At 42.5% G+C, this 10,000-nt stretch overlaps 1 long non-coding RNA gene across 1 annotated transcript in view; it reads right to left on the bottom strand.

Moving 5' to 3' along the window:
• LOC121843943 overlaps positions 1-1,917 on the bottom strand; it is a 25,860-nt gene extending 23,943 nt beyond the window's left edge. The window contains exon 1 of the long non-coding RNA XR_006081807.1: positions 1,787-1,917. This is a non-coding gene — a long non-coding RNA (uncharacterized LOC121843943). The remainder of the gene's footprint in view (positions 1-1,786) is intronic.
• Positions 1,918-10,000: the final 8,083 nt, after the last annotated feature.

The raw sequence follows: 10,000 nt of genomic DNA, 5'->3' as shown, positions 1-10,000 counted from the left end.
ATAGGGAACAGGGTTCTATAGGACTCTGGTCTAAAGTAGTGCACTAAATAGGGAACAGGGTTCTATAGGACTCTGGTCTAAAGTAGTGCACTAAATAGGGAACAGGGTTCTATAGGACTCTGGTCTAAAGTAGTGCACTAAATAGGGAACAGGGTTCTATAGGACTCCGGTCTAAAGTAGTGCACTAAATAGGGAACAGGGTTCTATAGGACTCCGGTCTAAAGTAGTGCACTAAATAGGGAACAGGGTGCCATTTCAGATGCAGGATGCGTAATTGAATTACTCTTCATTCATGGAGAAGCACTGCCTTTTCAATCATTCTAGACATGTCTCTCAATGTGAATGGTCTGAGGCTAAGCTGATGTTATTGTCTGCAGGTCAACTTGCCCTGTGGAGGTCGATTATATTCTATTCTACTGGAAAAGTTCATATGATTTCAACTGTGCTGGTCTGGGAGAAACCACAGCAGAACAATAACTTAGTTCTATATTGTTACTAGGTGGTCTGGGAGAAACCACAGCAGAACAATAACTTAGTTCTATATTGTTACTAGGTGGTCTGAGAGAAACCACAACAGAACAATAACTTAGTTCTATATTGTTACTAGGTGGTCTGGGAGAAACCACAACAGAACAATAACTTAGTTCTATATTGTTACTAGGTGGTCTGAGAGAAACTAAATGAAACTGAAATGAAAATCCCAATGGGGTAGTGCACTACTTTAGACCAGAGCCCTATGGGGTAGTGCACTACTTTATACCAGATCCCTATGGGGTAGTGCACTACTTTAGACCAGAGCCCTATGGGGTAGCGCACTACTTTATACCAGATCCCTATAGGGTAGTGTACTACTTTAGACCAGAGCCCTATGGGGTAGTGCACTACTTTAGACCAGAGCCCTATGGGGTAGTGCACTACTTTAGACCAGAGCCCAATGGGGTAGTGCACCACTTTAGACCAGAGCCCTATTGGGTAGTGCACCACTTTAGACCAGAGCCCTATGGGGTAGTGCACCACTTTAGACCAGAGCCCTATGGGGTAGTGCACTACTTTAGACCAGAGCCCTATGTGGTAGTGCACTACTTTAGACCAGAGACCTATGGGGTAGTGCACTACTTTAGACCAGATCACTATGGGGTAGTGCACCACTTTAGACCAGAGCCCTATTGGGTAGTGCACCACTTTAGACCAGATCCCTATGGGGTAGTGCACTACTTTAGACCAGAGCCCTATGGGGTAGTGCACTACTTTAGACCAGATCCCTATGGGGTAGTGCACTACTTTAGACCAGAGCCCTATGGGGTAGTGCACTGCTTTAGACCAGAGCCCTATGGGGTAGTGCACTACTTTATACCAGATCCCTATGGGGTAGTGCACTACTTTAGACCAGATCCCTATGGGGTAGTGCACTATAAAGGGAACAGGGTGACATTTGGGACACATAGCTGTCAGTTCATTTTCTCTCCAGCAGCTTGACAACACAGGTAGGTAGGAGGACAGCCTTCTGATTTGGCAAAACAAGAACAGAGCCAGACAGGCTGACGTGTGAGTGTGTGTGTGCGTTTGTCTGTGTGTGTGTGTGGTGTGTGTGTGTGTGTGTGTGTGTGTGTGTGTGTGTGTGTGTGTGTGTGTGTGTGTGTGTGTGTGTGTGTGTGTGTGTGTGTGTGTGTGTGTGTGTGTGTGTGTGTGTGTGTGTGTGTGTGTGTGTGTGTGTGTGTGTGTGTGTGCGTTTGTCTGTGTGTGTGTGTGTGTGTGTGTGTGTGTGTGTGTGTGTGTGTGTGTGTACCTTAGAAAACTGTGAGTTTATCCATTTTGAGAAAGTCTTCTTTTGAACGTCTTCTCTTTCATCTGTGAGGAAAAGACAACGACAAGATAAATGAACAGGAGGGAAGGAAGGAGTCTGGGATGAACTGGTTACAGTCTGACGTTAGGATTGTTTAACGATACTATACACACACACACACAATGTCTCTCTCTCACTCTCTCTCTCTCTCTCTCTCTCTCTCTCTCTCTCTCTCTCTCTCACATACACACACAGTGTTGTCTAATACCTCAGTTTTGTCTTTTATTTTAGTCTAAGAACATTCCCACTGAATGAAGTTACATTATCACATTTGGATCATAACAGGCCCTGGTCTGTCTGGTCTTTATCTCTCTCTGTCTGTCTGTCTCTCTCTCTGTCTGTCTGTCTGTCTGTCTGTCTGTCTGTCTGTCTGTCTGTCTCTCTCTCTCTGTCTGTCTCTCTCTGTCTCTCTGTCTCTGTCTGTCTGTCTCTCTCTGTCTGTCTCTCTCTCTGTCTGTCTCTCTCTCTGTCTGTCTCTCTCTCTGTCTGTCTCTCTCTCTGTCTGTCTCTCTCTGTCTCTCTCTCTCTCTCTCTCTCTCTCTCTCTCTCTCTCTCTAGCGCGCTGACAGTGGTGACTAGATTCATAAGACTTATACAAGGCAGGTAGGCATAAACATGGGGTTACATCTACTCTTGTCCCAGCTGTAATAGTGTGATAGCCACTACTACTCAGACACAGACCCACCGCCCCGCTGACAGCCATGTGCAGTGAGCAGTAGCAGCTGTCTCTCTGTATTCTGTTCTCTCACTGACCCCGGCTGCTAGACTCACTTGTACGAATAAATGCCAGGACCTGTGTAGGTGGTGTGAATGTGAGGTATAGCCAGAAGCTGTAATACTTTAATAGCCAATCATAGCCAATCCTTCCCAATAGCACTAACACTATAACAGCCAATTGGGACCTTGTTGACAGCCCTATAAGGACCAGCTGAAGGGGAGTCGCCTGATGATTTAAACTGGGTTCTTCCCTTTGCTCCATGTTCACTGCAAACAGTCTGAGACGGCCTTCGTTTAAGTCCTTTGTTGTGATGTCACAATGAAGGGTGTTGTACAAAACAAAGTCATCAGCAATTGAATCACCTCTAACAAATCAGAGTATCAAAGCCAATGACGCATTTTCAAAATGCCGCTTTACCCACGTGTGTCCTGACTCTGGCTCAACCCATCGGTTTCTGGATCAATCAGAACAGTGTGTTTGCATTTCAGAAATTGTTGGGGAGGTCCTCAGATCCAGACTCATTGTTGGGGAGGTCTTCAGATCCAGAATCATTGTTGGGGAGGTCCTGAGATCCAGACTCATTGTTGGGGAGTTCTTCAGATCCAGACTCATCGTTGGGGAGGTCCTGAGATCCAGACTCCTTGTTGGGGAGTCCTGAGATCCAGACTAATTGTTGGGGAGGTCTTCAGATCCAGACTCATTGTTGGGGAGGTTTTCAGATCCAGACTCATTGTTGGGGAGGTCCTGAGATCAGACTTATTGTTGGGGAGGTCTTCAGATCCAGACTCATAGTTGGGGAGGTCCTGAGATCCAGGCTCATTGTTGGGGAGGTCCTGAGATCCAGACTCATTGTTGGGGAGGTCCTGAGATCAGACTTATTGTTGGGGAGGTCTTCAGATCCAGACTCATAGTTGGGGAGGTCCTGAGATCCAGGCTCATTGTTGGGGAGGTCCTGATATTCAGACTCATTGTTGGGGAAGTCCTGATATCCAGACTCATTGTTGGGGAGGTCCTGAGATCCAGACTCATTGTTGGAGAGGTCCTCAGATCCAGACTCATTGTTGAGGAGAAGAAACTACGGTCTGTGGGCAAGGAGTTTGGGTAGCCAGGCAAGAAGGGGACTGGATGTTGATACTGAAATCTGCTGGTTAACAACACGACTGAGACCTGCTGGTTAACAATAAGACTGAGACCTGCTGGTTAACAATAAGACTGAGACCTGCTGGTTAACAATAAGACTGAGACCTGCTGGTTAGCAATAAGACTGAGACCTACTGGTTAACAATAAGACTGACCTACTGGTTAACAATAAGATTGAGACCTGCTGGTTAACAATAAGACAGACCTACTGGTTAACAATAAGACTGACCTGCTGGTTAACAATAAGACTGAGACCTGCTGGTTAACAATAAGACTGAGACCTACTGGTTAACAATAAGACTGAGACCTGCTGGTTAACAATAAGACAGACCTGCTGGTTAACAATAAGACAGACCTGCTGGTTAACAATAAGACAGACCTGCTGGTTAACAATAAGACAGACCTGCTGGTTAACAATAAGACTGAGACCTGCTGGTTAACAATAAGACTGAGACCTGCTGGTTAACAATAAGACAGACCTGCTGGTTAACAATAAGACAGAGACCTGCTGGTTAACAATAAGACTGAGACCTACTGGTTAACAATAAGACTGACCTGCTGGTTAGCAATAAGACTGAGACCTGCTGGTTAACAATAAGACAGACCTACTGGTTAACAATAAGACTGAGACCTACTGGTTAACAATAAGACTGAGACCTACTGGTTAACAATAAGACTGAGACCTGCTGGTTAACAATAAGACTGAGACCTGCTGGTTAACAATAAGACTGAGACCTGCTGGTTAACAATAAGACAGACCTGCTGGTTAACAATAAGACAGACCTGAACAATAAGACTGAGACCTGGTTAACAATAAGACTGAGACCTGCTGGTTAACAATAAGACTGACCTGCTGGTTAGCAATAAGACTGAGACCTGCTGGTTAACAATAAGACAGACCTACTGGTTAACAATAAGACTGAGACCTACTGGTTAACAATAAGACTGAGACCTACTGGTTAACAATAAGACTGAGACCTGCTGGTTAACAATAAGACTGAGACCTGCTGGTTAACAATAAGACTGAGACCTGCTGGTTAACAATAAGACTGGGACCTGCTGGTTAACAATAAGACTGAGACCTGCTGGTTAACAATAAGACTGAGACCTGCTGGTTAACAATAAGACAGACCTACTGGTTAACAATAAGACTGAGACCTACTGGTTAACAATAAGTCAGACCTACTGGTTAACAATACGACTGAGACCTGCTGGTTAACAATACGACTGAGACCTGCTGGTTAACAATAAGACATACCTACTGGTTAACAATAAGACAGACCTGCTGGTTAACAATAAGACTGAGACCTACTGGTTAACAAAAAGACAGACCTACTGGTTAACAATAAGACTGGGACCTGCTGGTTAACAATAAGACTGAGACCTGCTGGTTAACAATAAGACTGGGACCTGCTGGTTAACAATAAGACTGGGACCTGCTGGTTAACAATAAGACTGAGACCTGCTGGTTAACAATAAGACAGACCTACTGGTTAACAATAAGACTGAGACCTGCTGGTTAACAATAAGACAGAGACCTGTTGGTTAACAATAAGACTGAGACCTGCTGGTTAACAATAAGACTGAGACCTGCTGGTTAACAATAAGACAGACCTACTGGTTAACAATAAGACTGAGACCTGCTGGTTAACAATAAGACTGAGACCTACTGGTTAACAATAAGACTGAGACCTGCTGGTTAACAATAAGACTGAGACCTACTGGTTAACAATAAGACTGAGACCTACTGGTTAACAATCACTTGACCTCACAATGACAGTGAGGACTTCCAGATGCTGCTAGAGGAGATGAGTCACTGTTTTGTTCCCTCCCCCAGACAAAGAGAGATAAACACACACACACACACACACACAGCCACGAACACAGGCACACACACACACACACACAATACAGCCACGAACACAAACACACAGGCACACACCCAGGCACACACACACACACACATACAGCCACAAACACAAACACACAGGCACACACACACACACAGCCACGAACACAAACACACAGGCACACACCCAGGCACACACACACACACAGCCACGAACACAAACACACACACACACACACACACACACACAAAGAGTGTAATGTCTAGTGGTTCTCATAGCAAGAGGCTCTCCTCTCCCTAATGGTCCTGTAGCAGCAGGAGAGAAGGCTGCTGTACCACATGCTAATAGTATTACCATATCTATTACTACCCTACTGAAGAGACACTTCCCATTGATTTACAGCACTCTGAAAAACCCTGCGCTGCTCAAAACTCAAATAAATACTGCAAGATGATTCTCCTCTCTGGCTCTATAAACCCATGGAAGCACAGAATGTTCATAAAGATAAACACATCTTACAGTCATATTTGATAGCGTGAAAGCGACGCAATATAGAATATATTATTATCAGGAAACATATGAAAGGAATAGGACACTCACACTGAATGTAAAATAGACATATGTAAACTACAGTATGTACACTACAGTATGTAAACTACAGTGTGTAAACTACAGTGTGTTAACTACAGTATGTAAACTAACTACCGTATGTAAACTAACTACCGTATGTAAACTACAGTGTGTTAACTACCGTATGTAAACCACAGTGTGTAAACTACAGTATGTAAACTACAGTGTGTAAACTACAGAATGTAAACTGCAGAATGTAAACTGCAGAATGTAAACCACAGTATGTAAACTACAGTGTGTAAACTATAGTGTGTTAACTACAGAATGTAAACTGCAGAATGTAAACTACAGTATGTAAACTACAGTGTGTAAACTACAGTGTGTTAACTACCGTATATAAACTACAATATGTAAACCACAGTGTGTTAACTACCGAATGTAAACTACAGTGTGTTAACTACCGTATATAAACTACAGTATGTAAACTACAGTGTTTTAACTACCGTAAATAAACTACAGTGTGTAAACTACAGTATGTAAACTACAGTGTGTTAACTACAGTGTGTTAACTACCGTATGTAAACTACAGTATGTAAACTACAGTGTGTTAACTACCGTATGTAAACGAACTACAGTATGTAAACTACAGTGTGTTAACTACCGTATATAATCTACAGTGTGTAAACTACAGTGTGTTAACTACCGTATGTAAACTAACTACAGTATGTAAACTACAGTGTGTTAACTACCGTATATAATCTACAGTGTGTAAACTACAGTATGTAAACTACCGTATGTAAACTACAGTGTGTAAACTACAGTGTGTTAACTACCGTATGTAAACGAACTACCGTATGTAAACTACAGTGTGTTAACTACCGTATATAAACTACAGTGTGTAAACTACAGTGTGTTAACTACCGTATATAAACTACAGTATGTAAACTGCAGTATGTAAACTACAGTGTGTTAACTACCGTATGTAAACTAACTACAGTATGTAAACTAACTACAGTATGTAAACTAACTACAGTATGTAAACTACAGTGTGTAAACTACAGTGTGTAAACTACAGTGTGTTAACTACCATATGTAAACTAACTACAGTATGTAAACTACCGTATGTAAACTACAGTGTGTTAACTACCGTATGTAAACTAACTACAGTATGCAAACTAACTACAGTATGTAAACTACCGTATGTAAACTACAGTATGTAAACTACCGTATGTAAACTACAGTGTGTAAACTACCGTATGTAAACTAACTACAGTATGTAAACTAACTACAGTATGTAAACTAACTACAGTATGTAAACTACAGTGTGTTAACTACCGTATGTAAACTAACTACAGTATGTAAACTACCGTATGTAAACTACCGTATGTAAACTACAGTATGTAAACTACCGTATGAAAACTACAGTATGTAAACTACCGTATTTAAACTAACTACAGTATGTAAACTAACTACAGTATGTAAACTAACTACAGTATGTAAACTACAGTGTGTTAACTACCGTATGTAAACTACCGTATGTAAACTACAGTATGTAAACTACCGTATGTAAACGAACTACAGTATGTAAACTAACTACAGTATGTAAACTACCGTATGTAAACTACCGTATGTAAACTACAGTATGTAAACTACCGTATGTAAACTAACTACAGTATGTAAACTAACTACAGTATGTAAACTACAGTGTGTTAACTACCGTATGTAAACTAACTACAGTATGTAAACTACCGTATGTAAACTACCGTATGTAAACTACCGTATGAAAACTACAGTATGTAAACTACCGTATGTAAACGAACTACAGTATGTAAACTAACTACAGTATGTAAACTACCGTATGTAAACTACTGTATGTAAACTACCGTATGTAAACTACAGTATGTAAACTACCGTATGTAAACTAACTACAGTATGTAAACTAACTACAGTATGTAAACTACAGTGTGTTAACTACCTTATGTAAACTACCGTATGTAAACTACCGTATGTAAACTACCGTATGTAAACTACAGTATGTAAACTACCGTATGCAAACTACAGTATGTAAACTACAGTGTGTCAACTACCGTATGTAAACTACAGTGTGTTAACTACCGTATGTAAACTAACTACAGTGTGTAAACTACAGTGTGTAAACTAACTACAGTGTGTAAACTACAGTCCTACTGGTCCTTTATCTAGTGTTCCAAACACTACCCTGTCCCCTACACTGATTGGTAGAGTGATCCCATAGGGCTCTGGTCTGTCCTCTATACTGATTGGTAGAGTGGTCCCATAGGGCTCTGGTCTGTTCTCTATACTGATTGGTAGAGTGATCCCATAGGGCTCTGGTCTGTTCTCTACACTGATTGGTAGAGTGATCCCATAGGGCTCTGGTCTGTTCTCTACACTGATTGGTAGAGTGATCCCATAGGGCTCTGGTCTGTCCTCTATACTGATTGGTAGAGTGATCCCATAGGGCTCTGGTCTGTTCTCTACACTGATTGGTAGAGTGGTCCCATAGGGCTCTGGTCTGTTCTCTATACTGATTGGTAGAGTGATCCCATAGGGCTCTGGTCTGTTCTCTACACTGATTGGTAGAGTGATCCCATAGGGCTCTGGTCTGTCCTCTATACTGATTGGTAGAGTGATCCCATAGGGCTCTGGTCTGTTCTCTACACTGATTGGTAGAGTGGTCCCATAGGGCTCTGGTCTGTTCTCTACACTGATTGGTAGAGTGGTCCCATAGGGCTCTGGTCTGTTCTCTACACTGATTGGTTGAGTGGTCCCATAGGGCTCTGGTCTGTTCTCTACACTGATTGGTTGAGTGGTCCCATAGGGCTCTGGTGGAGGAAAGTCATATTACTGTGGCTGATATAATTCAATGAGACACGTACAGCACGCGCAGACATATTATTAGAATGGTGTGTGTGTGTTTGAGGACAGAGTTTGTGTGTGTGTGTGGGGGGGAGTTTGTGTGTGTGTGTGTGGGGGGGGCTTCGGTGAAACACTACTTTTAGCCCTGACACACACACACGCTCAAACCGTTAAACCCACGACACACACACCCACACACACGTACCAATGTGACCAATATAAAGACAATCTAAGCAATTATGTGAAAATGAACAGAGCACAGTCTAGCAATCACTCTACACCCTACATCCTGCTGGGTCCTACATCCTGCTGGGTCTTCTACATCCTGCTGGGTCTCCTATATCCTGCTGGGTCTCCTGCTGGGTCCTACATCCTGCTGGGTCTCCTACATCCTACTGGGTCTCCTACATCCTGCTGGGTCTCCTACATCCTGCTGGGTCTCCTACATCCTGCTGGGTCTCCTACATCCTGCTGGATCTTCTACAGACTGATGAATCTAGTTACAACAGAAAGAGACCTGGTCTTCCACAGACTGATGAATCTAGTTTCAACAGAAAGAGGTCTGGTCTTCTACAGACTGATGAATCTAGTTACAACAGAAAGAGGTCTGGTCTTCTACAGACTGATGAATCTAGTTACAACAGAAAGAGGTCTGGTCTTCTACAGACTGATGAATCTAGTTACAACAGAAAGAGGTCTGGTCTTCTACAGACTGATGAATCTAGTTACAACAGAAAGAGGCCTGGTCTTCTACAGACTGATGAATCTAGTTACAACAGAAAGAGGTCTGGTCTTCTACAGACTGATGAATCTAGTTACAACAGAAAGAGGTCTGGTCTTCTACAGACTGATGAATCTAGTTACAACAGAAAGAGACTTCTACAGACTGATGAATCTAGTTACAACAGAAAGAGGTCTGGTCTTCTACAGACTGATGAATCTAGTTACAACAGAAAGAGACAGACTGATCTGTTACAACAGAAAGAGGTCTGGTCTTCTACA

Source organism: Oncorhynchus tshawytscha, unplaced genomic scaffold (genome assembly GCF_018296145.1).
Source record: "Oncorhynchus tshawytscha isolate Ot180627B unplaced genomic scaffold, Otsh_v2.0 Un_contig_424_pilon_pilon, whole genome shotgun sequence".
Taxonomy (NCBI): Eukaryota; Metazoa; Chordata; class Actinopteri; order Salmoniformes; family Salmonidae; genus Oncorhynchus; species Oncorhynchus tshawytscha.
Note: the sequence above shows the minus strand (reverse complement) of the source record. Positions and strands in the feature narration are given on the sequence as shown.